This window comes from Pararge aegeria, chromosome 18, assembly GCF_905163445.1.
Source record: "Pararge aegeria chromosome 18, ilParAegt1.1, whole genome shotgun sequence".
Lineage (NCBI taxonomy): Eukaryota > Metazoa > Arthropoda > Insecta > Lepidoptera > Nymphalidae > Pararge > Pararge aegeria.
The window spans coordinates 15,570,995-15,596,285 of NC_053197.1; the positions used below are offsets into that span (position 1 = coordinate 15,570,995).

The 25,291-nt window shown below is 37.1% G+C and overlaps 1 protein-coding gene across 1 annotated transcript in view; it reads right to left on the reverse strand.

The window, feature by feature from the left end:
- The window catches only part of LOC120631522 (breast cancer metastasis-suppressor 1-like protein), a 130,477-nt gene that overhangs the window by 96,076 nt on the left and 9,110 nt on the right, over positions 1–25,291 (reverse strand). The window lies entirely within an intron of this gene.

Consider the following 25,291-nt stretch of genomic DNA (forward strand, 5'->3'; position numbering starts at 1 on the left):
GTAGGAATCTCCTGTAAGAGGTGTAGAAATAGGCTATGAACGAATTTTACGATAGCTCACCCCACAGAGGGTTACGGGGGTGGGTATTAACAATTAATATTTTTAATTTTCCAGCTAAAGCTCCTACAAGCTCCAAATTTTGTAGGAATTTTCTATAAGAGATGTAAAAATGATTTATGAACAAATTTTACGATATCCCACCCCAAAGAAGATTGCGGGGGCGTTAACAATGAAAATTTTCAATTTCCAAGCGATAGCTCCTATAGACTCCAAATTTAGTGAGAGTGTTCTATATGTAATATAAAAATGATCTTCGAGCGGATTTTACAATGAATCACCTCCAATAAGGTTCGCGGGGGTGGGTGTTAACAATAAAAAATTTCAATTTCGAAATATAGCTTCTAAAAATTCTAAATATGGTAGGAATCTTTTATTATTCACATAAAGAACATCTCAAAATGGATTTCTATAAAGTCTACTTCCGACAGGAATTGCGGGGGTGGGTGTTAAAATCTAAAATTTTTATTTCTAACCTGTAACTTCTACAGACTCCAAATTTGGTGGGGATCTTCGTGTATGTAGGGATATTCGTGTATTTCCTTACAACAATCGTCTTTTTGGCAGCGGAGAAAAAGTCATTGAGAGGTTTCAAAAACTTAACTTTACATGTAGCTATCCAATCAACGGCTTAAGAATTTTACATTCATTTTACTTTTGCAGACTACATAACCGACGAATTCTTTTATTGCGGGATCGCGGAAATGTAACGGATTAAAATGAATGCATTTTCCAAGCACATGAGATGTGGAAAAGAAATTTAGTTACTTATTCCAATAGAATTCATAAAAAACATGCACAATTAATTTTCTATAAAAAATTGATGTCACGGAGAAAATTTTAGTTAACAGAAAATTCGGCGCACTTGAACCTAGACAGATTTCAACTTCACATATGAGACTTGCAATGACTTTAACTTATTCTTTCAATGCTCATTTCAAATTTTTTTCTTCATGTCAATTATTATTAATTTTTGGAAGAAAGGCACGGAAATGTTATAATGATTGCACATTGAAAGTTACAATGAATATTAGTGAGAAAAATCACCTGGATGAAAGATACAGGCTAAATCGATGGAATTTGGAATTTGAGTAAGTCTAAACAATATCGATGCTTACAGTTCTATCCGCGGGGCCTATTTATGTTCATACAAAAATAAAAAAAAGGAGAATAATAAAAATATGAAAAAAATAAATAAAAATGAAACATAAAATGTAATTTATTTCCTTTTTCAATTCGCCCAGCGAAGCGGGCGGGAAACGGCTAGTATGCAATATAAAAAAAAAAGTTACAAATAAAAATTTCTGGAGTGGAGTTACGTGGAGTTTAATATACAACTTGTAAATTGGAGAGTCGTATCGGTCTTTTAGTGCTTTCAGAATGCCGTTACTGCTTACCCGCGTTCTTTTCATCAAGGATGCTATTCGATTTCTTCTGATGACAAAAAAGTCATCAGTATTAGCCATCGCGAATATTTCTGATGCACTACAATTACGGGGCCCCATACGCCCAACAGCCCAACAGCATTCTGAAACCATCATTATACTGAACTCGTAGGGCGTGTAGCGATGCCTGTGTATAGCTGGTCCACGAGGATCCCGTGTAAAAGGTTTGTCAAAAGGCTTTGAACAAACTAACTTTTGCTTCATTGCTACAACAGGCAAACCTGCGTACCAACATATTACAGCGCACCGCCAAAGCCCTACGCTCTCGTTCTATGTCTGCATCATCCTTAAGGACATCGGTAACAACATGTCCTAGATATTTAAAATGCTTAACATATTAAATGCTTAATATTGTGTGAAAAAATAATTCGACCACCTTGGGACCCCAACGTTCATTGGTTCTCCACCCAAAATATTTGAAGCCATAAGTCATCACTTGCAGCACGTACTGATCGAGGACGTATACGTGATGGTATAATAGTCATACCCTTAATCGATTACTACGTGACACCGCACAGGAACACTGAATCGCTAAGCGACACGGCTTAGGGTGGTAACTAGCCACGACCAAAGCCTCCCACCAGACCAGACCAGACCAGAGAAAATTCACAAAATTAAACATTCCCAAATTGCCCCTGCTGGGAATTGAACCCGTTCCGGCTCTTACTCAAAATGGTCTAAGACCCCGTGAACCCCAGACCTTCGTTATTTTATAAAAGCTGAAAGTTTGTCAGCGCATGCTCCCAAAACAGGTAAGAACGATGGACTATTATGAAGTTTGGGTTACCGTGGCTTTGGCAGGTAAACGGTACTAAAGGTGTGTAAAATACCGATCTAAATTCATTAAATAATAAAGTGTGAATTTTTGGTATTACCTTCAGAATGTTGTTAAAAATCACGTTGTTCATGAAATTATAATTCTACTTATGTTATAGTATAAAAGCTGATTTTTATATAATACTTAGGTAATAATTAGATGATGTTTCCTCATCAGCCAGACATTTTTGATAGTTCCAACCCCTTGCCAGACATTGATGTAGGGTCGCTGTAGGAGCGAGCGCGAGACAGTATATGTATGGTGGGTGCGAGTGAGATGGCGAGATAGGTCTTTTGATATTATTCAACGGTTTATATGTGAGGTATACAATGTTGGTTCGATAACTGATGTTGATGCAGCACGGCTTCAACTATTCATTAATACATATCAGGTCTCAGATATTACTGAAGCGTTTAGCCGTAAAAAACTACTACTACTTTTCCGTTTACCTGCCAAAGCCACGGTAACCTCATAACGGTAACTTCATAATAGTCCATCGTTCTTACCTGTGTTGGGAGCATGCGCTGACAAACTTTCAGCTTTTATAAAATAACGAAGGTCTGGGGTTCACGGGCTCTTGCTCTAAAATTCACAGCGCTCACCGTTGACCCAGGGAGGTGGACAAACCGTTTCCGTAAACCGGAACCGGCCCACTACAGGGCACGGGTCTCTTAGCCTTGTTTGTCGTAAAAACTGACAATGGTCTTATAAGACTTGAGCACTAGCCCCTTTTCTTTTCAGGATCTGAGTTTCGCGTTTGTGTATTGTTAAATGTTTATTTTGATAAATGAATAAAAAAATACTGTAGCGGTCTCCACATTACATAACTAGATGGCGCTACAAAAATCCTGCATCGCGCTAGCGAAGTGTTCACAAAGAATCCATATACACACAACTTCCAAAAATGAATGTTCGGATCTCGGTCCCCGAGCACGATCACCCGCTCGGAGGAAGATCTTCCTATTGTTACGGTCGAGCGTATCACCATAGCTCCCGTACATGACTGAAAGCATTTGTGCAACAACAGTCATATTGTTTCCCTTCTGTACTGTGTATTGTATATTCATACGACTCTTCTACGTAGCTAAAGAAGTTCAAGTTTCTTAGTCATGGTTCAACGCATCGTACCAAGTTTTTTAAAAGCTCAGTTATTTTTAATGAGACTTAAAAGACTAATGCCATTCATCATTTGGAAAGTGAACATGGACTTGACTTGACTGGTCGATTGCAGAAAAATTCTATTGTAATGTTAACGATTACTTAAAAGCTTGGTATTAATTTTAATTTAATATTGTAAGATGGTGATATCAAAAAGATTACTCGGCTAAGTTTGTTGTGGTCTCTTCTTAGACCAGGGCGCGTTTTCAACCCTCGTAGCTATAGGTATAAGTTGGCGAAAGTAGTTATCACCATCCCCTTAAACTTACATATATGTATGAACGCTTCATAAGTGCATTTGATAGGCCTACGTGATTAAAGATTTTTATTTCAATTCAAGCAATAAGTGGATTTGTAGCTAGGTAAGTACCGCTACAAACTAAGTAGAAGTTCGGGTGTTACTACGATCTCTTAAAGCATTATTGTTTTAAAAAGTGTTTTTACGGCATACCATGACGTCCTAAGAGTAAGATTTGAAACCAAACAACAATAAATTAAAATAATAATACTTTAAGCGATGGTAGTAAGCCTAGTAGGAACCTATAGCACAGGGGCAGTATTGTTACTTATGGTGGGCAGTACAGATTTACCTAAAACGTAGAATCTGAGGTCCGGCATAAACCGACAACGACCAAAGAAAAGGTTCTCAATTATCGTCTCAATCTCTCTCTATACTTATAATAATCTTTCCAAAGACCGAACTTTACTACAGGTTCTTATCACGAAACGATACATTGACTAGGATAAGTAAATGGAGTAAGTAGTGGCTAACACTCTCATCATCATCATGGCACGGGTCTCCTCCCACCATGAGAAGGGGTTAAGACCGACAACGGCCTTTACCCCTTCTCATGGTGGGAGGACCACGCTGGCACAGTGCGGATTGGTGAATTCCACACGCCTTTGAAAACATTTTGGAAAACTCTCAGACATGCAGGTTACCTCACGATGTTTTCTTCACCGTTGAAGCAAGTGATATTTTAATTGCTTGAAACGTACATATCTTAGAAAAATAGAGGCGTGTGCTGTGATTCAAACTCGGCCCTCCGAAAGTGAGGAAAGTCGTACCCACTGGTCTTTAGTTTGTCAAATAGCTTCCGGAAAATTATATCTTTAAATATTATTTGGGCATTAAATTTAACCATCTAATACTATCACCAACCAGTCTGTCCAGCGTGGGGATTATAGACAAACCGTCCCGTTTAGTCCAGCAGGGCAGCAAACTACAATCTATCTTTGTAACAAATTTCAGCCAAATCGGTTCAACCGTTGCGACGTGATTGAGTAACAATCATACAAACTTTTGCCTTTATAATATTCTAGCTTCTGCCCGCGACCTCCCCTAAGTGGTGGACCAAAATAAATGAAAAATGTGAAAGTAATAAAAAATCTTTAAATCTCATTTTAATTTAACCGAATTACACGCTGTCGAAGTCGCGGGCGGAAAGCTAGAATGTTATAAAAGAACAATTACATAATTAACTTATTATTGGTGTGCAGCAATTATGTATGCGTTTTATTTAGTAGTAGTAGCATTCGCCCGCGACTCTGTCTGCTCGGACTTCAGAATTGGGTCTGAATCTTCACTCGTTAACAGTTTTTATTTATACTAACAATTCGAAAGACCGGTATAGAGAGAACATGTTCTTTTCCATAGCATAGGTGACATGCATACCAAATTTCAACGCTGTCTTCCCGCGGCTTAGCTCGTAAACAATTTTACATCGGGAACTACTTAAGAAGTCGGATTAAAAGGCCGCCTGTGTTCTTTTCCATGTCAAAGGTTACATGCATGCCAAATTTCATCCAAATCCGTTCAGCCATTTTTGCGTGATTGTCAAACATCCAAATACCACAATTTCACATTTATAATATAAGTAATAATATAATAGTCAAATGGCATAACCTTTTACATATTATTGCTAAACCCGAAACCGGGTCGTGAATAGTCGAGGACTTCTTCTGGCACTTCACCATCAACTTCTTTATTGTAACAAGCATAGATTGCTTACCTACACTTATATATTATATTTATATATTATATATTATATTTGACATGCTTTCTGAGGCCAAGGCCATCCATGGGTTCGATTCCCACTACAGGAAAATGTTTGTGTGATGAGCATGAATGTTTTTCAGTGTCTGGGTGTTTAAATGTATGTTGCTATTTATTTATGTATATTATTCATAAAAATATTCATCAGTAATTTTAGTACCCATACCACAAGCTACGTTTACTTTGGGGCTAGATGGCGATGTGTGTATTGTCGTAGTATATTTATTAGTTATACTTGCTATTGTATAGTTCCGGTCGGTGGCGTGCACATCATACATGCAAAAAATATTAATAAATGCGGTTTTTTCATTTTATAGAAACTTCCTTCTTTGTGCATACCTTGGTCAAAAACCCAGTGCACGCCACTGGTTCCGGTGGCCAACCGTAGACTTCAGTTATCATCAGTTACACTTGACCAAATTAGTGCTTTTCGAAAGAAAATGCTTAAGGTAAATTAAAAAAATACTCAAATCGCTATAAGTGTGCGAATAGGGGATCTTAGAAATATTATAGTATTTCTAAGATCCCCTATTCGCCAAATTAAAATGGCAGCCACCATTTTACACCACAAGAAAAAAGGAATTATTAAAATCGGTATATTAATATACAGATTTCAATAATAAATTAACGGAATAATCGTTTAGCGAATATATAATTATACAAAAACACATACAGTCGAATTGCAAGGTCGAGTCGAGTGCGGAGTTTTAAACTGTTTTCGGTTTCGACTTTCTTTAAATCGATTGAAAAACATTAACATAATCTAAAGTCGAAGTGTATTATTAAGTTGTTATATGAATTATTAAGTTATCTTTTGTAAGTGACTTAAGAATTGGCAAGAATAAATCAAGTCAGACTTATTACCTTATAAAATCGGTCAAAACTAAACCATGCCGCGTTATCGCTTACTGAGTAAACTCACTTGGAGTCGAACTTAATGGCCAATACAATTATTTGTTTGGTGGCTTTATCACCAGCATAATCACGTACGAGACTTGTGACTGATAAACACTGTTGACCGCAACGCTACATACCTATTTTATGTTACTATGTTCTAAAATGTTTTCTCTTAGAAGGACTCTATTGGCTATGCAAGTCTATAGAGGTATCCCAGGAAAAATAAGGCGGCGTTAAGAATATATTTACTAATCACTCTTAACGCCAACATGGTAGGTTCCACTCATTTTTTGCTATATAATGAAAATAAAGCTTAATTTGCTATAGTCCGCGAAAGAGTCTTTGCGCAATATATCATGGATTTCCGCAATGTAACGTCCGCTTCTATCCAACATTGTTTTGCTTTCAAATAGGCTCTAGCATAAACCATATGAGAAAAATTATCTCAGAGACTGAAAACCGCAACAAAATCCATTGCGGTTTAGTAGAAGTTCGTGTATAAACAGACAGACGCGGAATGCGCCATTGTTTTATACTACGTTGTTAACAACTGAACTATATATATATAAACCATATGTGTTTTAAACAATAGAATTATATACAAAATCCATCAGTGATTCTTTTGACGGCCGATTGGCGCAGTGGGTAGCGACCCTGCATTCTGAGTCCAAGGCTGTGTGTTTGATTCCCACAGCTGGAAAATGTTTGTGTGATGAGCATGAATGTAATTCAGTGTCTGGGTATCTATCTGTATATTATTAGTATTTATGTATATCTATCTATCTATATGTATATAAGAGAAAGTGTGCGGGTATGTTCCGTATAGGCTCCGAAACGGCTGGACCGATTTCAATGAAACTTTTAGGGAATCTCCGGATTGACCTGGCGAGTAATCCTGTAAAGTTTGGTGACGATCGCAGCACTCCTATTTTTGAACTGTCAAACTGTCAAATACAGCTTTATTTACTATGATGATATTCTATTGTTGGGTGTACATGGGTGTAGATAATGATCTTCACCCGCTCGAGAAGGGAATGAATACGGAGAGAAATAAATGATTTAATATATTATGAGACTTAAATTAAAAATTTAATGATGTAAGTTTATTGTTCAAATAAAATAAAGCAAAATCTAGCCCGGCGAAGCGGTGTTTATAATAAAATATTCATCAGTTATCCTATTACCCATAACACAAGCTACGCTTACTTTGGGGCTAGATGGCGATGTGTGCATTGTCGTAGTATAATTATTTATTTTAAATTGTTATAATTGACGAACTTAGCAGATGGCCTACCTGATGGTAAGTGGAAAACCCATCAATTTGAGGCGTAGGTATAAGGCCTCATGTCCCAGGTCGGAACACAGGATTGAAACACTGCTGCCAAGCGGCAGAAATAAGCATGGCGATACTTCCATGGACTCTTTTCTTTTTCACATACTTAGCGATTATGTTTAGGAGCCGTATGAGATCACTAGAATAAGCAGTTTAAAGAGGCAGGCACTGAGGGTTTTATACGGGAGAAGTTCTCCGAACGAAGCCTATCGATTCACCAGGTTTCCGCTTATTTTCAGCACACCTTTTAGAAATCTCTAATGAGCCCACTAAGCATTGTTTTGTCTTTCGGTTTCTCTACCATAGCGCCTACTATAGATACCGGCTTGTATCCCTATGATGTGTGATACCCGCCAGCACACATTGAAACAGCGTGGAGGGTCTAAGCTCTACAGCTCTCATCAACGGGTACAGACCACTAATATTTTAGGATTTGTCGATATTTCGTTCCCGTTGCATGGATCGTGGTCACGACGGGACTGCGTAGGTACGAGATGTCAAGTTGGATGTCACGGGCAGAATCTGATTATGAAAATAGTTTTCATCTAAATCTAATGATTACGTCTAATACTTAAACATAGCGTCAACAATATTAACATAATACTGCTTTAAGCGGTGGTGGTATGCCCCTTTGTAATATGATTTGTTCCAACTAAGCGGAGGTAATTGATCGATACTGCGAAATGTCATTCGAGTGAGATGAGTCACGCTCCTAAATAAGACATGCAATGTGTTGACATATTTTATTATGGACGCACCTACATAATCGGGTATACTGAGTACTTTTGAGAGATCCTGTTCAAAATCCCCCTTTTGCCCCTATTCAAAGATCAAAGTGCGTGTAGCCAGTTATGACTTATCATGCCAAGCCATGATAACTTAGCTTAATTTACATTTTGCATTATATAATGCGGTAAAAGCATTAAAATCTGTACGGCGCAATTTATACTTATACTTCACACCAAACAGATCTTCTGAAATATACTCTCTACGCACGTCTTGCTCCGACACAAAATCACTATCCGAGATATTGACTTTACAATGAACAATTCTAAAGTCAACATCTCCAGAGGAAAAAAATACAAATTACAGATTGTAAGTACAGATTTTCCTGGGTTTCCCGGGATATTGCAAATGAAGCTTCATATTCATTGTATATTACGTATTTCCGCAAATTATAGCTTTTTTTTTTCGCTACAAGTTAGCCCTCGTAAATAGAGAAGTTTGTTTATCCCCGTTTAATATTACACATATGTTATTTGGATATTATTTCTACTAGTGCGCCAGTCTGAGAGTTGATAAAGCAGTGGGAAACGATAAATTTTCATCCTTTCCCCGGGGATATAATTGTCTCCTGTCCATGCTAGCCGTGCTGTTGCCCGCGACTTTATCCGAGTCCCGGGGTAAAACGTATCCTATGTCTGTCTCAACGATGTAAACTATATACCACGCATAATAAAAGTTTTAATATGTATAAAAATGTGTACAATGGAGAATTTTTCGTCCAAGCTCGTCAAAATCTTCATAAAACTTTTAATACATATTCTTGGAGGTATTAGAAATAATATAGTATACTTTAAATTTAAAAAAAAAAAATTACGTGAGATAAAAAAATGATTGTGAAAATACTCAAAATCTCATATACGATAGTCTATGTAGCACTACGCTGCATTCAGGCACATCTAGTAATTAGATAAATACCAATAAACTAGTGATAGATATACTAAACTGATAGTTTTAGCAATTAAAATATCACTTGCTTCAACGATGAAGGAAAACATCGTGAGGAAACCTACATGCCTGAGAGTTCTGCATAATGTTATCAAAGGTGTGTGGAGTCCAGCAATCCGCACTGGGCCAGCGTGGTGGGCTACGGCCTTAACCTCTTCTCATTATGGAAGGAGACCCGTGCCCAGTAGTGGGCCGATAAGTGGTTAATATTATAATGATGATAGACAGTCTATTTTTACTCAGTAATTGAAATGAGTAAGATTGTAAATAAACCTTCTATTTTCTACGTCTTTAATATCCTATTATCCGAGAAAATAATTCTACTTTCCTACTTGATATTATAAATGTGTAAGTGTAGATGTTTGTTTCTTAATCACGCAAAAACGGCTGTACGGATTTGGCTGAAATTTAGCAAGCATGTGGGCCTTTGCCTCGGAAACAAAATCCGGATATCCTTTTATCCGGATTCTTCGGAAAATCGAAAAATGTTTACGACTTAAGCTGCGGACAGACAGCTTTGAAATTTGGTATGGAATGCCATGTAATGGAAAAGTAGATGTACTTTCATTACCGATCTTTCAAATAGATACCGTGGTAGGATTAAAAGCTTTAGAAACAATACTGAATTCCAGCAGACGAAGTCGCGCACAGAAGCTAGTATCAGTATATAAATAATAATAAACTAGTCGTTTGTATAGTCGTAGCTCTTTCATTCTAAAGAAGATTTACTGTTGAATGCATTTCTTATAATAATTCGTAACAGTATATAGAATGGAGAGTTGCCGCAGTGGAAGCTCTTTAAGCAGTTTCTGAAAACGGCAACGTCAGGTCCGTGACCCCGCGCGGTCGTTGAACTCATTTAGCGTAACGTGATCGTTCACGCGCCTCACGGGGTCACTCTGGTTACCATATAGCGCTGATTATATACCAAATACATAGGAATGCGTTTGGTTTATGAATAATTAGCTAAACAATATAGTGACGTTATTTCTGCATGCCTTCTGAAATTATTAGTCTTAGATTCAAACGCCCGAGACTGCTACTTTTAACAACAAAGAAAGCGACTTCGGAAATTCCATCTTCATCGTCATATCAACCCGATCGTGCACGGGTCCCTCAATGAAAATAGTTATAGGACGTCGTCCGCCACGCTGCTGGCCCGGTGCGGATTGGTGAACTTTACACGCCTTTGAGAACATTTAAGGTTTCTTCGGTATTCTTTCCCTAACTGTTAAAAGCATTAAGCGATACTTTTATTATTAAAGTTAGAGGTGCGTCATCGAATTCGTACTCAGTCCCCCGAACGCGACAACCAATAGGCTTCAGAAATTCATACATTTACATTCTTTTGTAATAAACCAAGCTTGAACACTATGTGCTACAACCTGCTTCAAGTTTTTTTAGAATGCCTAAGTTAATTAGATGAGTTAAGTAGGTATAATAACAAAGTCATTTGACAATTATGTTTTTTTTTTGTTCCATTTGAAGAGAATTTTGTCGAATTCCCTGGCGCAGTGGCTTTGGGGAATGGAGCTCCCAGGTTCTATCCCCGTCAAGGATTGTAAGGTAATTTATAATTTCTGAATTTTCTCTGGATTGGACTGGTGGGAGGTTTCGGCCATAGCACATGGCATCGATACCTTACCGACAAAGACGTGCCGTTTAGCGATTCAGCGTTCTAGTTAGATGCCGCTTAGAAACCGATTAGGGGTGTGGGTCCTATAAATATAACTGCTATACCCCTAACTGGTTAGCCCGCTACCATCATAGGACTAAATCGTTACTTACCACCAGGTAATATAGTAGCAGAAGTTAAATATTATTAAGTTAATTCGACGGCCGATTGGCGCAGCGGGCAGAGACCCTGCTTTCTAAGTCCAAGGCCGTGGGTTCGATTCCCACTACTGGAAAATGTTCGATGATGAGCATGAATGTTTTTCAGTGTCTGGGTGTTTATATGTATATTATAAGTATTTATGTATATTATACAAAAAAATATTCATCAGTCATCTTAGTACCCATAACACAAGCTACGCTTACTTTGGGGCTAGATGGCAATGTGTGTATTGTCGTAGTATATTTATTTATTTTAATTAAATAAGTTACCTAAATACCTAAAGAAAGTCATTCGAGATCATTTTGTTTGGTTTTATTTGAAGAGAATAGTATCCAAAAAATCAACTAAACATCATTATCATCAGCACTGCAACCGATCGACGTCCACTGTTGGACATCGTGGGCATAGGTCTTTGGTAATCACGATTCTGGGAAGCTTGTGTTACAGTTATTTTATTAAGTGGGTAAATAATTAAACTTTTGATAACTATAATTTCATTATTATTCAATTAATAAATAGTTCCCAAGAAACAATTAAAATTATATTTGATTTACAACTAATGTTCATGACATTGTGTTGGTGGGTATTTTGATATAAATACTGGTGCATTTTCGATACACTTCAGTCCTACTTAGACTCGAACGATGCAAAGATACCTTCCGGTGTCTTAGTCGGTTATCACTTAAAAGTGATACACTTAGTTTCCAGCGGCTCAACGCGACTTATTTGATGTCGTCTGCCCACCTGGTTGAGGGTCGACCAACGCTGCGTTTATCGGTACGGAGTTATCAAACGCCTGCTTCTATCCAATATCCGGTACGGAGTTGCCATTCCTACTAATGTGGCCCGCCATTGCCACTTCAGCTTCGCAACTCGTTGAGCTATGTCGGTAGCTCTAGTTCTTCTACGGATTTCTTCATTTCTGATTTGATCACGTAGAAATATTACTAACATAGCTTTTACATCGCTCGCTGAGTGACTCTGAGCCTTCTTCGACTAAGATTCATAGTTAGCGACTACGTTTCAGATCCGTAAGTCATCACTGGCAACGCGCACTGTTCGAAGACTTTGGTCTTCAGGCACTGAGAGATTTTGGACGGAAATATATCACGCAGTTTCCCGAACATTACCCATCCCAGTTGGATTAGGACGTTCACCTCTTTCTCGAAATTGGACCTACCTAACTGGATCTTGTGTCTTAGGTATACGTACTCGTCTACAATTTCGAGTGCAGAATTCCCAATCATTGATTGTTAATCTATTTATTTACTTTTCAGAAAATAAGCGCGAGCCTAAAACTTCTACATCTTGATAAGAAAAAATCATTGAATCCATCTAGAAAGGTTCAACCAGTGGTTCAGCAATGTAAGCGCTATTGTTTATTGTTATTAGGTACACAAAACAGGTAATAACTAAAGGTAGATCTAAATATAAGTAATAACAAGCTAGAAAATATTTCGTGACATCACGTTCCTAATGTTTGAATTTCTTTGCTTTTCCTCTACAATAATACTATGCATGTTTACTGCATATAAACCTTCCTCTGGAATCCATACAGCAAAATAGCTATCTTGTCAAAGAGCTTTGTCTGCGCCAGTCCACGTTTATATAATTACCTGCTTAAACGCATACTTGAGACGCGCGAATTGCCTTCGTTTAAGCCTCAATCGAAGGAATTCTTATTAGATAAGACTTATGCAATTAATGAATATCTCATAGATAAGGTGTATAATTAATTTCACATGTTTTAATTATTGATTATTTAATTTAATTTTTATAAATATCGTACCTTCATATTTCGCATAAAATTCTTGGTTACATCTAGTTACAAATACTAATCTAATTTTATAAATGTAATTGAAATAAAATCTTGATGTAAAATATATTATTTTTTTTAAGTAACAAAACAGTGCCATCCCCTTTCGGTCGTATTTCAACTGTGCTAGGACTCTGACGTATTATACCTTGTTTAATATTTTGATTTGCCTTATATATGTTCGTTATTAAGACCTGTATACTAAAAAGAAAGAAATAAATAAATAAATCATTCTATATACTTTTGATAACTGCATTAAAATCCGTTCCGTTCAAAACTTTATAAACTTTGTTTCATACTATGTTAAGGAGATGATGAAGATGTATTGTTTGCGCATACGCAGCATCCCATTATCTCGTTGTCGATGTCCTCTCGGCGAAGGTTGTCTGCGAGGGATCGCTGATACAAGCGATAACATGGTATTTGCGTACAACGTTTATATTAACATACACACATATTCACTTTCTACATTTTTCTTGGCAGCGACTTAAAAACGTTGGAGTTAATATTTATTTCTTGTTTTTTAGTTATATAACAAAGTCGACAAACAAGTCGTACAATTTTTTTTTCTTCATTTACCTATTATATTTTGAATTAAAAAAAAGTTGCATAATATGTAATATGTCGTATAGCACTACTGAGTATTTTACTACCATAAGATAGTTATATTATTTTTTGAATTATTAATTCATAATAATATTTCTGCCATGTATACCCATACAGTAAGAGCACTAATAAAAGTACAAATTTTAATTTTTTTATGAGCTCAATGACTTGACGAAATGACGAAAGAAAAAGCACAGCAATGACGAAGTACCATCGTTGCTTAATGAAATCGAATCCGTTCATGACACGATCTCAATAACTATCAGCAGAAATCCTCATGGACTAATAGATAATTGAATACGAAAACTAAATGGTAAATGCCAACTTCGTTCCTCCAAGTAACCAACTTGGGTCAGTTAAACGTCATACGTAAACATAGGCGATCTACCTACATCTATATATACATAATTGGGTACTAGGGGGTTTAAAAATAAATATTTTTTTTTATCCTCAAAATATTAGGGTTACTCTACATAACATTAGACATGGTACACGTCACGTATAGAACCTTCGGTCATAAAGAGAAGCTAAGAACACAAAATGTCGAATACATACATTAGAACACCGTTGCGTTGCGTTGACTTTTTGAAGTTATACTTCTTTCGGCGCGTTAGGGAAAAATTATGAGAGTAATTTTTTACGATGCTTGCGCACACCGTCACGAAAAAACAACACCCTGAAGTTAGCTAGTCAACAATTTTGTTTTTCAATAAAAGGTTTGACCCTGTACTCTTTGAATTCTTTGTTTTAGGTAAATAATTATAATCAAAAAAGATTTAATATATTCATATATTTAACACAAATACATTAAATTAAAGTGCGATTTGGAAAGAACTATCTCGAAGCTCATATTAAGATTGTTCGAGCAAAATTAGTTTTAAAATGTGTCTGTCTGTAATTCCGGAAAAAAATTTCGGATCAGCGGAACCGAGAGGACTTTGCGAGAAAAAGAATTTAGGGAAGTTTTATATTTAGGTAGATTAGAAGAGTTGCAGACATGTTTGCTACTCTATACCTGAAATTAGGAAAATAGAAACCCTACGTGGACTACGTCGTGAACTCCAGTTTACTTAAATAAAACACTTTGAATACGAGAATATATTTCACTCAATATATCTTCGTTACTTTCAGTGAGATCGAAGATATACATAGCCGATGTGGGCGTCTAAGACGAACTCGACGGGAAACTTGTGTCAGAGATAAAAGTTCGATAAAAGTTACGGAGCGTTCGATCCCTGGAATAGAACAAGATACCTGTATCTTAACTGGTGCAAACTTGGTAAAAGCTATATGTAGTGGCTTCCGTTCGCCACTAGGCTCGTTGCTAAAATATTTTTACTTGCTTCTAGCAAGCGTTGATGATACACAATCAACATTAAGGTTACATGCATCACAAATGTTTGCGGAGAATCACGTTGATGACTTCTACGCAATCATGAGAAAAAGAAATGCATCAATGATAAGCAGAATGCGCGGAAGCTACAGCAATACTTTGAAAATATTAACCAATAAATGGGAAATCCCTTTATGGAGTTTAACCCAACACTGGGTTGGTACACACTCACACAACAAGTGCTCAAGAGGTTACTCGTACTTACCTTAGTTAGGAGATTCCTGATTATTTATTATTTATAGGTTTGGACAATTTTAGTTTATAATATAGTAAATAAGATAATTGTTATTGTTGTAGCTATGGATTTTTATCTGAATTGAAAGTTAATTTTATAATAAAATACCTATACTTATAAAAAATGTAAACTCATTCAATGTATTCAAAACTAAATTAGCTTCTTATATATTAAGTAATACCAATAAATTTAAAGACGAATACATTGAATGAGTAGATAATGGTAAAATTGAATTTAGTTTAGTCTAATGGCGAAGTGTATTAATTTATTATAGAAAACTAAGTTTCCTATGTAAGTGACTTAGGTCTTTTTATGGGAATAAATGTCTTTAAACCTAAACCTAATATTATTTCTATCATTTATTGATTTTAATTTTTTTTTTTAATTCTTAACTATGCTTAAAAAATATAAAACACTATTAAAAATTTATAAAAAAAAAACATCCACTCTCCGCCTGCGGGGCTTTTGAATGCACAAACAACCGGCGGTCAGGGCTCCAAAGTGAGGAACCTCCTCATAATACGCGCCGTTTCAAGGACTACTGCCTTCTGTATCCGACCCTTGATCCAACAATAAAGCGAAAGCTTCTTAAGATGTTGGTCGAAGCTTTTCGCGAGAAGACCACGGACTGAAACGACGATCGGAACAATAACTGTCGACTGAACATTCCATTCTCATGTCGGTAATCTCGTGAGCAAGGTCCAAGTATTTAGATACTTTTTCCTTTTCAGCTTTCACCAGATTATCGTCATTTGAAATAGTAATGTCAACAATTATTGCACGGCGCACTGATCAATCGACTAGCACTATATCAGGTCTGTTAGCTGTAATATACCTGTAATCGTTCAATCCCAGTAAAGCAATGCACTGCTATTTTCAAGAACTGACGCCGGGTTGTACCTATAGTAAGGCATCTCAAAATCGATAAGGCTAAACCGAAGAGCAAGTTGTTGATGAACTATTCTGGCTACTTGATTATGTCTGTGCAAGTATTCGCCGTTAGCAAGATGAGAACACGCGGAAACTGTATGCCTGAGGGACTCCCCAGTACGATGACACGCCGACATATGTCTAGAGTTCCATCTTTCATTATTATTATTATTATTATATATTATTACTAACTATATACGAAAATTGTTTAGTCATTGTAAAGTTCTGAGCACGGAGTTGAGAAAATACAGAACCCTCATTCAGACATAGTGTGGATTGGTTCACACCCCTTTGTGAACATTATGTAGAACTCTTAGACATGCAGGTTTCCTCACGATTTTTAATAGAACGCACATAACTTAGACGGCAGACTGGCGCAGTGGACAGCGACCCTGCTTTCTGAGTCCAAGGCCGTGGGTTCGACTTCCACAACTGGAAAATGTTTGTGTGATGAACATGAATGTTTTTCAGTGTCTGGGAGTGTATATGTATATTCTAAGTATTTACGTGTATTATATACGTAAAGATATCCATCAGCTATCTTAGTACCCATAACACAAGCTAGGCTTGCTTTGGGGCTAGATGGCGATGTGTGTATTGTCGTAGTATATTTATTTAACTTAGAAAAGTTAGAAGTGCGAGCTGGGACTTAACCTCGGCCCCCCGAAAGTGAAGTATGCCCACCTATGCCAAGACAACCAAGCCAACAAACTCTATGCTAGTGCCGTATATATGCATTTAAAATTTATGAATAGATTTATCTTCATTGTAGATCATGTATAGATTATTTCATCATATTAACGACCCAGTGCTTGGCGCATTGTCCTCTCTCTTAGGAGATATGGTTTTAAGTGCTAAGACACACCAGACATACCACACCATCTTAAGAGGTTTTGCTGGTTTAAACACTAACATAGTATTTATAGTATATGTGCCAAAGTTCATAACAGGAAAATCATTTCGCTGAACATGAGCTGTTTAATAGATGTCCAAAAGTACATACATACCAACAAAATAAAACAATGCAAAGAATTAGAACTTTAGTATGATCGTATCAAAGTTCGGAACAGGAAAATAATTTCTCGGAAGATAAGCAAACGTATGATACGAAACTCGTAATGCCATCTAGCGGTGTACAGGGTAAATTTGTAGTTCATGAAATCTACCATAAACAAACCGGGCGGGTTTCCCCCCTGCCCCTGCATAAATCACGCCTCTCAGATCTCAAAAAATATTCCATTTATTCTGACTCGTCTTAGCATACATATAATCTTTTATTAATTTTTAAGTGAAAATTATGCTAAACAAATATAATTGGATAGAAGCAAGCGTTACTTCGCGGTATTCCATGAAATATTATGAAAATTAAGCTTAATTTGTTATACGCCGCGAAAAGTAATTTATAAAATTCTTTCTGGAGCTTTCTTCTTTCTTAACTGGAGCATCCTCGGAGACGTTGACTTTACAATGAACAATTGTTTAAAGTTCATGGTAAAGTCAACATCTCCTGAGGATGCTCCGGTTTCGGAGCGAAATCTGAGAGTCATTGTCGAAAATCTGTTTGGTTTGAAGTATAAAGATTGAAGAAATTATAAATTACACCATACAGATTCTCAAAATCGCGCAGTACATCAAATAAATGCTTAATTTCATAATAATTAAAAAATAATGATAAATAATACATTCATAAAGGTCTCTATTTATTTAAATTATATATGTATTTGTATCTTTACATTTTGGTATTTATGTATATCTATCAACACTCTTGGCACTATCCCGTTCTCTTGCTGTAAGTCCTACCTACAAAGGTTGCCTGTAAGAGATTGCTTGCAGCAATAAGGCCGCCTTTGCATGTCTACATTGTGTACTGTATACTCCTTACTGTTTCTTTTCCTGTATGTTATACGTGCAATAAAGTGTTTCTTCTTCTTCTTCTTTAATGCATTTGTTTATTTCTATTTTTTATCTTACTTTTCACTAAAACATAATGAAAAGATTGTTTACAATCAGACAAGTAAATAAAATAGACGTTAAGGATTTGCCACTTAAAAGGTTATCAAAAAAACTTACCTCCGTTTTACAAGACTTTAATAAGACGTTTTAAATTCGCTTCTTTTTCTTACCCTGGATATATATCCGATAAAATATATAAAAATCAGATTTTTTAACCCTGAAAGTATATACCCGGGATCAACGCATAGGTGACTTTTTATTGCGGAAAAATCTATAGTGACCGCGGAATTGGTGAAAAACGGAATTTCACATATATAACTAGATATTGCTATAGCAAACTTCGACGAAATTTGATTTATACGAAATTTGTTATGAATAAATTTGAATATAATATTACTTTTAATGCAATTACGTGTACAGACTTATTTACCGCGGGGGAAAACGCGGTACGCAGCTAGTTATGTTTAATGGACTGAGTGTTTGCACAAATGGGTAGGTTTATCAATCGCAATATAAACATCTTATATGCACACACCTCACGAAAAGTGAAGTGATAAAGGGCGGTCTCTTTCAACAATGAGAAGGGGTAAGGCCGTAGTCCAACGCGCTGGCCCAGTGCGGATTGGTGGACTCCACGCACCTTTGAGAACATTATGTAGAACTATTAGGCATGCAGGTTTCCTCACGATGGTTTTTTAACCGTTGAATCAAGCGATATTTCAATAACTTAAAACGCACATAACTTATAAAAGTTAAGAGGTGCGTGCTGGGATTCGAACTCAGCCTAAAGTGAAGTCGCGTTCGTACCCATTGCGTTATCACCGCTTCCAACAAGCCAAGTATTTTTAGTATCTTATTTTTAAATCCGGGCAGTTTCTCTTTAAATATATCGCCTTACTTATCCTTTACTATAAAATATTTCTATGAACTGCTTAATCTGGGGTTAAAAGAGTGGCGACCAAGATTAGTTCTACAAAATCGGTGAGTGAAAAGTGGAACAGAGTAGCGTCTGGATGGGAACTCTTAAAAAAGAAAGGTTGTGCAAAAAGACCATTCGACTATCTGAGAGCGAGTTACAGAAGATCCTTGAGGGTCGAAATGCATCCGCCGATGTGGGTCAAGATACACGATAGATCTGAGAGTGAGTTTAATTTCAAAGATTGTTGGTAGGGTGGAACAAGTTCCGGCTTTTGCCTCCCACCAGATAACCGCGTATACTTCATCACCATTATTGAGACCTATGTCCAGTAGTCGAAGACCTGTAGTTGAGATGATGGTGATGAAACCTACGGACTCCCTGCAGAGACAAAATGCATCAAATATCGCAACAATAAAATCGTTTAAACACAATTAAACAAAGGAGTCGCCTAAATATAATAAAGTGGGCCTTCACTTACACGGACAATGCGACCCGGAGTCATCGACACTGCGACCATTCATGAAGCCGTGACATCACTTCCGGCGCCCGCGCATGCGCCCATGTACGTAGGTGCTGTAGGTATACGGCTACGTAATAGCGCGCAGTCACTATGTTTATCAAACAAGTGCGATATTCTGTTTTCAAATGTATTTCCGGTTATGCTGCAATTTGAAGTCACTATCGCGTTGATGAATACATCTTCGTCGTCTCAATCAAGATGTTATAGGGTTCTGAGAGGTGCACAGCCACTGAAATAGATTCTACCATCGACACGCTCGGACAAGGTCGTATACGGATGGTCCGTCGTTACAGAAAACTGACTTATTGCCCCTTTTCTGTAACGACGGAACAAGGCAATTCCTAAGTAAGTAACGCCTAATTAAAGTTATTTTTTTTAAATGTTTATAGACGAGCGCTTGACTGCAATCACACCTGGTGGTAAGCGATGATGCAGCCTAAGGTGGAGCGCGCTTGCCTAGAAGATGCCTATTCACTCTTGATTTGAAGGTACTCATATTGTAGGCACTGGGGAAAATGGAAGCTGGAAGCTGGAAGAGCATTCCAGATCCTACCCGGTGCGGATCAGAAACGAAGATGTGAAGCACTTCGTACGCGTCCACGGTATATCGACCACGTAGGGATGCAGATCCTAAAGGTGCCTCGCGGTTCGATGGTAAAAAGGCGAGGGGGGAACTAGATCAAATAGTTCTTGAGCACACTCTCCGAAATATAAAGTAGATTCCTAGGCTTACATTTACCTTTCACCAATCGTTTTTCACTGGGCAACTTAAAATATAACCTAAGTTGTCTATGGTTCTTGCCATGAGGTGTGGTATTTTGTGTTTTTATTGTCATATTTTTCATTTTTCGTATGGATTTAAGAGTGGTAAAAAAACAGAATTTATATCTGCCTTCCGAACTGGTGGTAGAGTGATTGCAAACAGACTGACTTGACGTTTCAAAAGTGCTTATAAACTGGGCCTACTTGAAAGAGATTAATATTGAATTTGAATTTTAGAATTTTTAATTTGAACATATATTTTTATTTTCATCTGTCAAGTGTCAGTTCTCGAATCCCCTGAACTTTACGACCGGCGAATCGGTGTCGTAACTTTAGACGGAGCCTAAATTTTTTTTTCCCTAAATCATCCAGCATCCGATTAACGCAATTCCTAGGTTTAGTGGAAACGGGCTTAAGACAATTTATTATGATTTCAAATCCTTACTAATATTAAAAAGGCGGAGGTGTTTGTTTGTCCTTCCTTCACGCCCTAGCCAATCAACTTGATTTCTGGCATAAGATAAAAAGACTGGGGTAACATAGGCTACTTTTACCCCATGAAAATATCCGGTTTCGACGGCATTTTTAGGAAACGCGGACGAAGAACGCCGGCTAGAATAATAAGGTTGTCACCGCGTATTTTATATGTCAACTTCGTACAGTTATTTCTCCCAAGAAGATCCCAGGAAATATGCTGGAAACACGTTCTTGACTGTCATGAATGTCTGTCTGTACTACTACTATATTGAAGGGGTACGGCTTAACTCTCTTACGGTATATAGCTAATCGACTCGAGGCGGTTTTTTTTGTTTCCTTGTAGATGTACAGTGACACCTGCAGAGTGTGTTGACCTTTATTTAATCAAATTAAATCTACAAATAATTCATGTATTTCGACCTGAAACCCAGTGAAATCGATTACTTTAAAAAAAAATAGTGTATTCGATCTTGTCACGCAACTTATCTTCTTCGAAAGTTGACGATTTGAAGATGTCTCCGTGTCACAATCGCAATGTGTTTTTTTATTAGATACAAAACACTTATTACTTATCTCAATACTGGCATGATCTCAAAACTTTTTAATTCTTCACATCCCGTTAACTAATATTATATAAGCTTATAAACTTATAACAATGATTTAACAAATAGAATAGGTAAATATAGTGTTTTTTGCTTAGTAAGTTTAGGTTACAGCTGGGTAAGAACTGCTTAGGGCTACCGACATACACAACGTGTGAATGAAATATTACATCAAAGGCTTTTGAGGTACTTTGTGTATTGTCTCTGAGACTAATGTGAGAAACCGAAACGCAAATAGTTTTTGAGTAAACCACTGCCATAGTTCTCAGTGAAAGAAAGCAGATACAGCCCTAACAATAACACGCTTAATTTAAATCGAGTGACCACTGTCACTTCATTAGGTACGGGTCGCTTAGCGTAGCTACTATGCGCGTGACGGTATTTTATCTTATATAGGGTTGTCATAAGTAAATTTAGAATGTTTTGAATTAGTTTGTATGGAAAAATAAATATGCTTTCTTTGATTTCAAATTTTTACAGGGTGATTCCTTATGATATAAACTTATGCATCCTGTAACGGTATTTCTTAATTCGGTTACACGTTGTATACGATTATTTTTTGGTAACAATTTGCGATCCATGCATATGAAAATTGTCTATAAATAGAGCAAAATTCATGCAAGGATGAACAACAGAGCACTTTGTGGGACAGGCTCGTCTTACAAAGTGACGCCCTGTGTCCTTGAACCTGAGGCATAGGTGCGAAGTCTCATGCGCCTTGAACCAGCAACGACCTTCAGACATATCAAAGCTACTTGGCGGCAGAAATAAGCATGGCAGTTCTTCCCCTTGCGAACCCAGTGACAAAAAGCTCTACTTATAATAAAACACAGTTTTCCTGACCGATTTCGACTACGGTCAATATCCAGTGATATTATACAACTACGCGGGAGATGTCATGGTGCACAAGTTAGTCAGCAAACACAGTTGCACTCTTTATTCTAGTAAATTATAGTATAAAGGACTTCGTAATCAATAAAAAAGCTTGGGTGTAAATTATTGCTCTGACCGGGTTGCTCTTCTAATAATTTCAAATGACAATGTGCGATGGTGATAAGAAAAAAAACACGAATATGGTTATATCGCCATCATCTCACTACCGTGTGTTTCTCATGTAATGTACGCATCAAAAGTGCCACCTATGGACCTACTTGAATAAAAATATTTTTGACTCTGACTTTATAAAAGTGTGGTGTGTAGTTCGATACGATCCAAAAGAGATTAGACGCAGGATTTACAGCTTAACGTGCTCTCCGAAACACGGGAGTGAATCACGGCCAATTCCAAACTCCGTACTAGTACTAAAACTTGCTTGATATAAAAACTCAATACTATTCCGAAACGTGGTCGCTTAATATGGGTCTCATAAGAAAGCTCAGAGTCAGAGTATCTCAACGTGATCAAATCAGAAATAAGGAGATCCGTAGAAGAACTAGAGTTACCGAGACAGCTGAGCGAGTCGCGAAGCTGAAGTTGCAATGGCTTGGGCACATAGCTCGGAGAACCGATGGAAGTTGGGATCGTAAGGTGCTGGAATGGCGACCCCGACCCGGTAAACGTAGCGTAGGTTGGCCCCCAACGAGGTGGACAATTGACATCAGGCGAGTCGCTGGGGGCCGCTGGAGGCAAACGACCCAGGAACTCTCCACATAAGACCTATGTCCAGCAGTGGACGTCAATTTGTCGAAATGGTGATGATGATGATTCACTGGCTCGACCCGGGAATCGAATCCAAGACCTCGTGATCTGCAGACGACTATAACAACTATAACAACGAGGCATTTACAGTTACAGACTATATAATATTAAATACATATATATGCTATACTAATACTACTATAAAATACTATACTAATACTAAATACATATATATGCTTGTTACAGACTCAAAACAGAAATGACAAATATCGGATCGGAAGGCAACTCCATTAAAACGAAAATATAATTAACATTCACCCCTTCCTGATAGGGACTGCATGGGAAGTTAGGGGTGTACATTGCTGGTTTAGGTGCCGGAAAAATATCGATATAATTTTTACGGCCAGGATTGTTTTACTATGAAAAGAAATCATACCTCAAGTGACGGAAAATGAAGCGTTGTGTGAAGGCTACTGTCGATTAACATAGCGACGCGTTTTTTCTTAAAAAAAACCTTTATACTTTTAAAGATTTTAAACTAAGACTTTCGTGGTTAATCAACGTTTCTTAAGTATAGTTCAACGGGTACATACCACGATAATATTTTGGATTTGTCGATTTCGACCCAGTTGCATGGATCGCAAGTAATAATAATAAATATAAAAATAATTGTTTTTTTGTGTGTTTTATTTTTATTTGGCGTTGTAATAACTACATTGTAAGCTAGTGAAAAACTGCATAATCATAGACTTCTCTCTACAAAAGGGAATAAAAAAAACTTAAGGTTTTGAAATAATGCCTAGAATTTTTCTTCAGCACGGCTAGCATTAGCAGGATACTAGCGGACCCCAGCGCCATCTGTTCGCGCGCGTTTCGGTCTGTACTTCAATAGAGTTGTCATAAGTACACATAGTATGTTTTGAATTCATGAATTTGAATTAGTGTAAAAAAATAAATGTGATGCTTTCGATTTAATACTTTTACAGGGTTCTTTAGGAAATATTCTTATGCATCGTACAATATTAGTTCGTAATTCTATTAAAATTTTTATATGTGTAATAATAAACGCTTCCCCAATTCTCTGTTGCCGTGATTTGGCAGGTGGAGACGTTAATTTTATCCCTTGTCAGGTTATATAATAGAAGGATTCTAGCCTGTATATATACGCTTACGTCTTCAATGAAAAATGTATCGATAGTTTTGAAAACACGTCCCTAGTAGGGGAACTACGTTGTACAATGCATTTCAACGACACACATATAGTTATATGCGTAATCCGTCTGGGACGGCCAGTAAATTAATATTAGGACTTATGTAATCCCACAATGCACGTGTATTGGAGTATGTATGTTTCTAATTAACCTACTTTAATTCCATTACGACTTGCCGCTTCGCTGCCATTTCTAATAAGGCAAGCATATTCCATTTTAATTTTATTAATTTATTCGATTACAAGTTAGCCCTTGACTGCAATCTCACCAAGTAGTAGTAAGTGATGATGCAGTCTAAGATGGTAGCGGGCTAACCTGTTAGGGAGTATGGTAGTCATACCCCTAAACGGTTTCCACGCGACATCGCACATGAACACTAAATCGTATAGCGGCACGTCTTTGTCGGTAAGGTGGTAACTAGCTACGGCCAAAGCCTCCCACCAGACCAGACTAGAGAAAATTCAGAAATTGAAATTCCCAAATTGCCCCTGCCAAGGTTCGAACCCGGGATCTCCAACTTAAATTCACAGCGCTCACCGTTGCGCCAGGAAAGTCGTCACACGTCACGTATTTCAGTGGATACTAAGTTATTTCAGATACTATGAGAAGTAGTTATCAACTACCTAACTGAGATATCATTACTTTTCTTTCTTTGCGACATTCCATGATTATTATACAATGAATTTTACTTTGAACTTTACAATTAATAATTTCTAAGAGCATTTATAATATATTTATTTCTAAGATATTTATATATTTATAAATTACCTGCACCTTATGGATTTTCCTGCTTTTCCCAGCAATATGTATTGCTTCAACGGTGAAGGAAAAACATCGTGAATAAACCTGCATGTTTGAGAGTTCTCCATAATGTATTTACCCTACTAAGTTTGTTGTG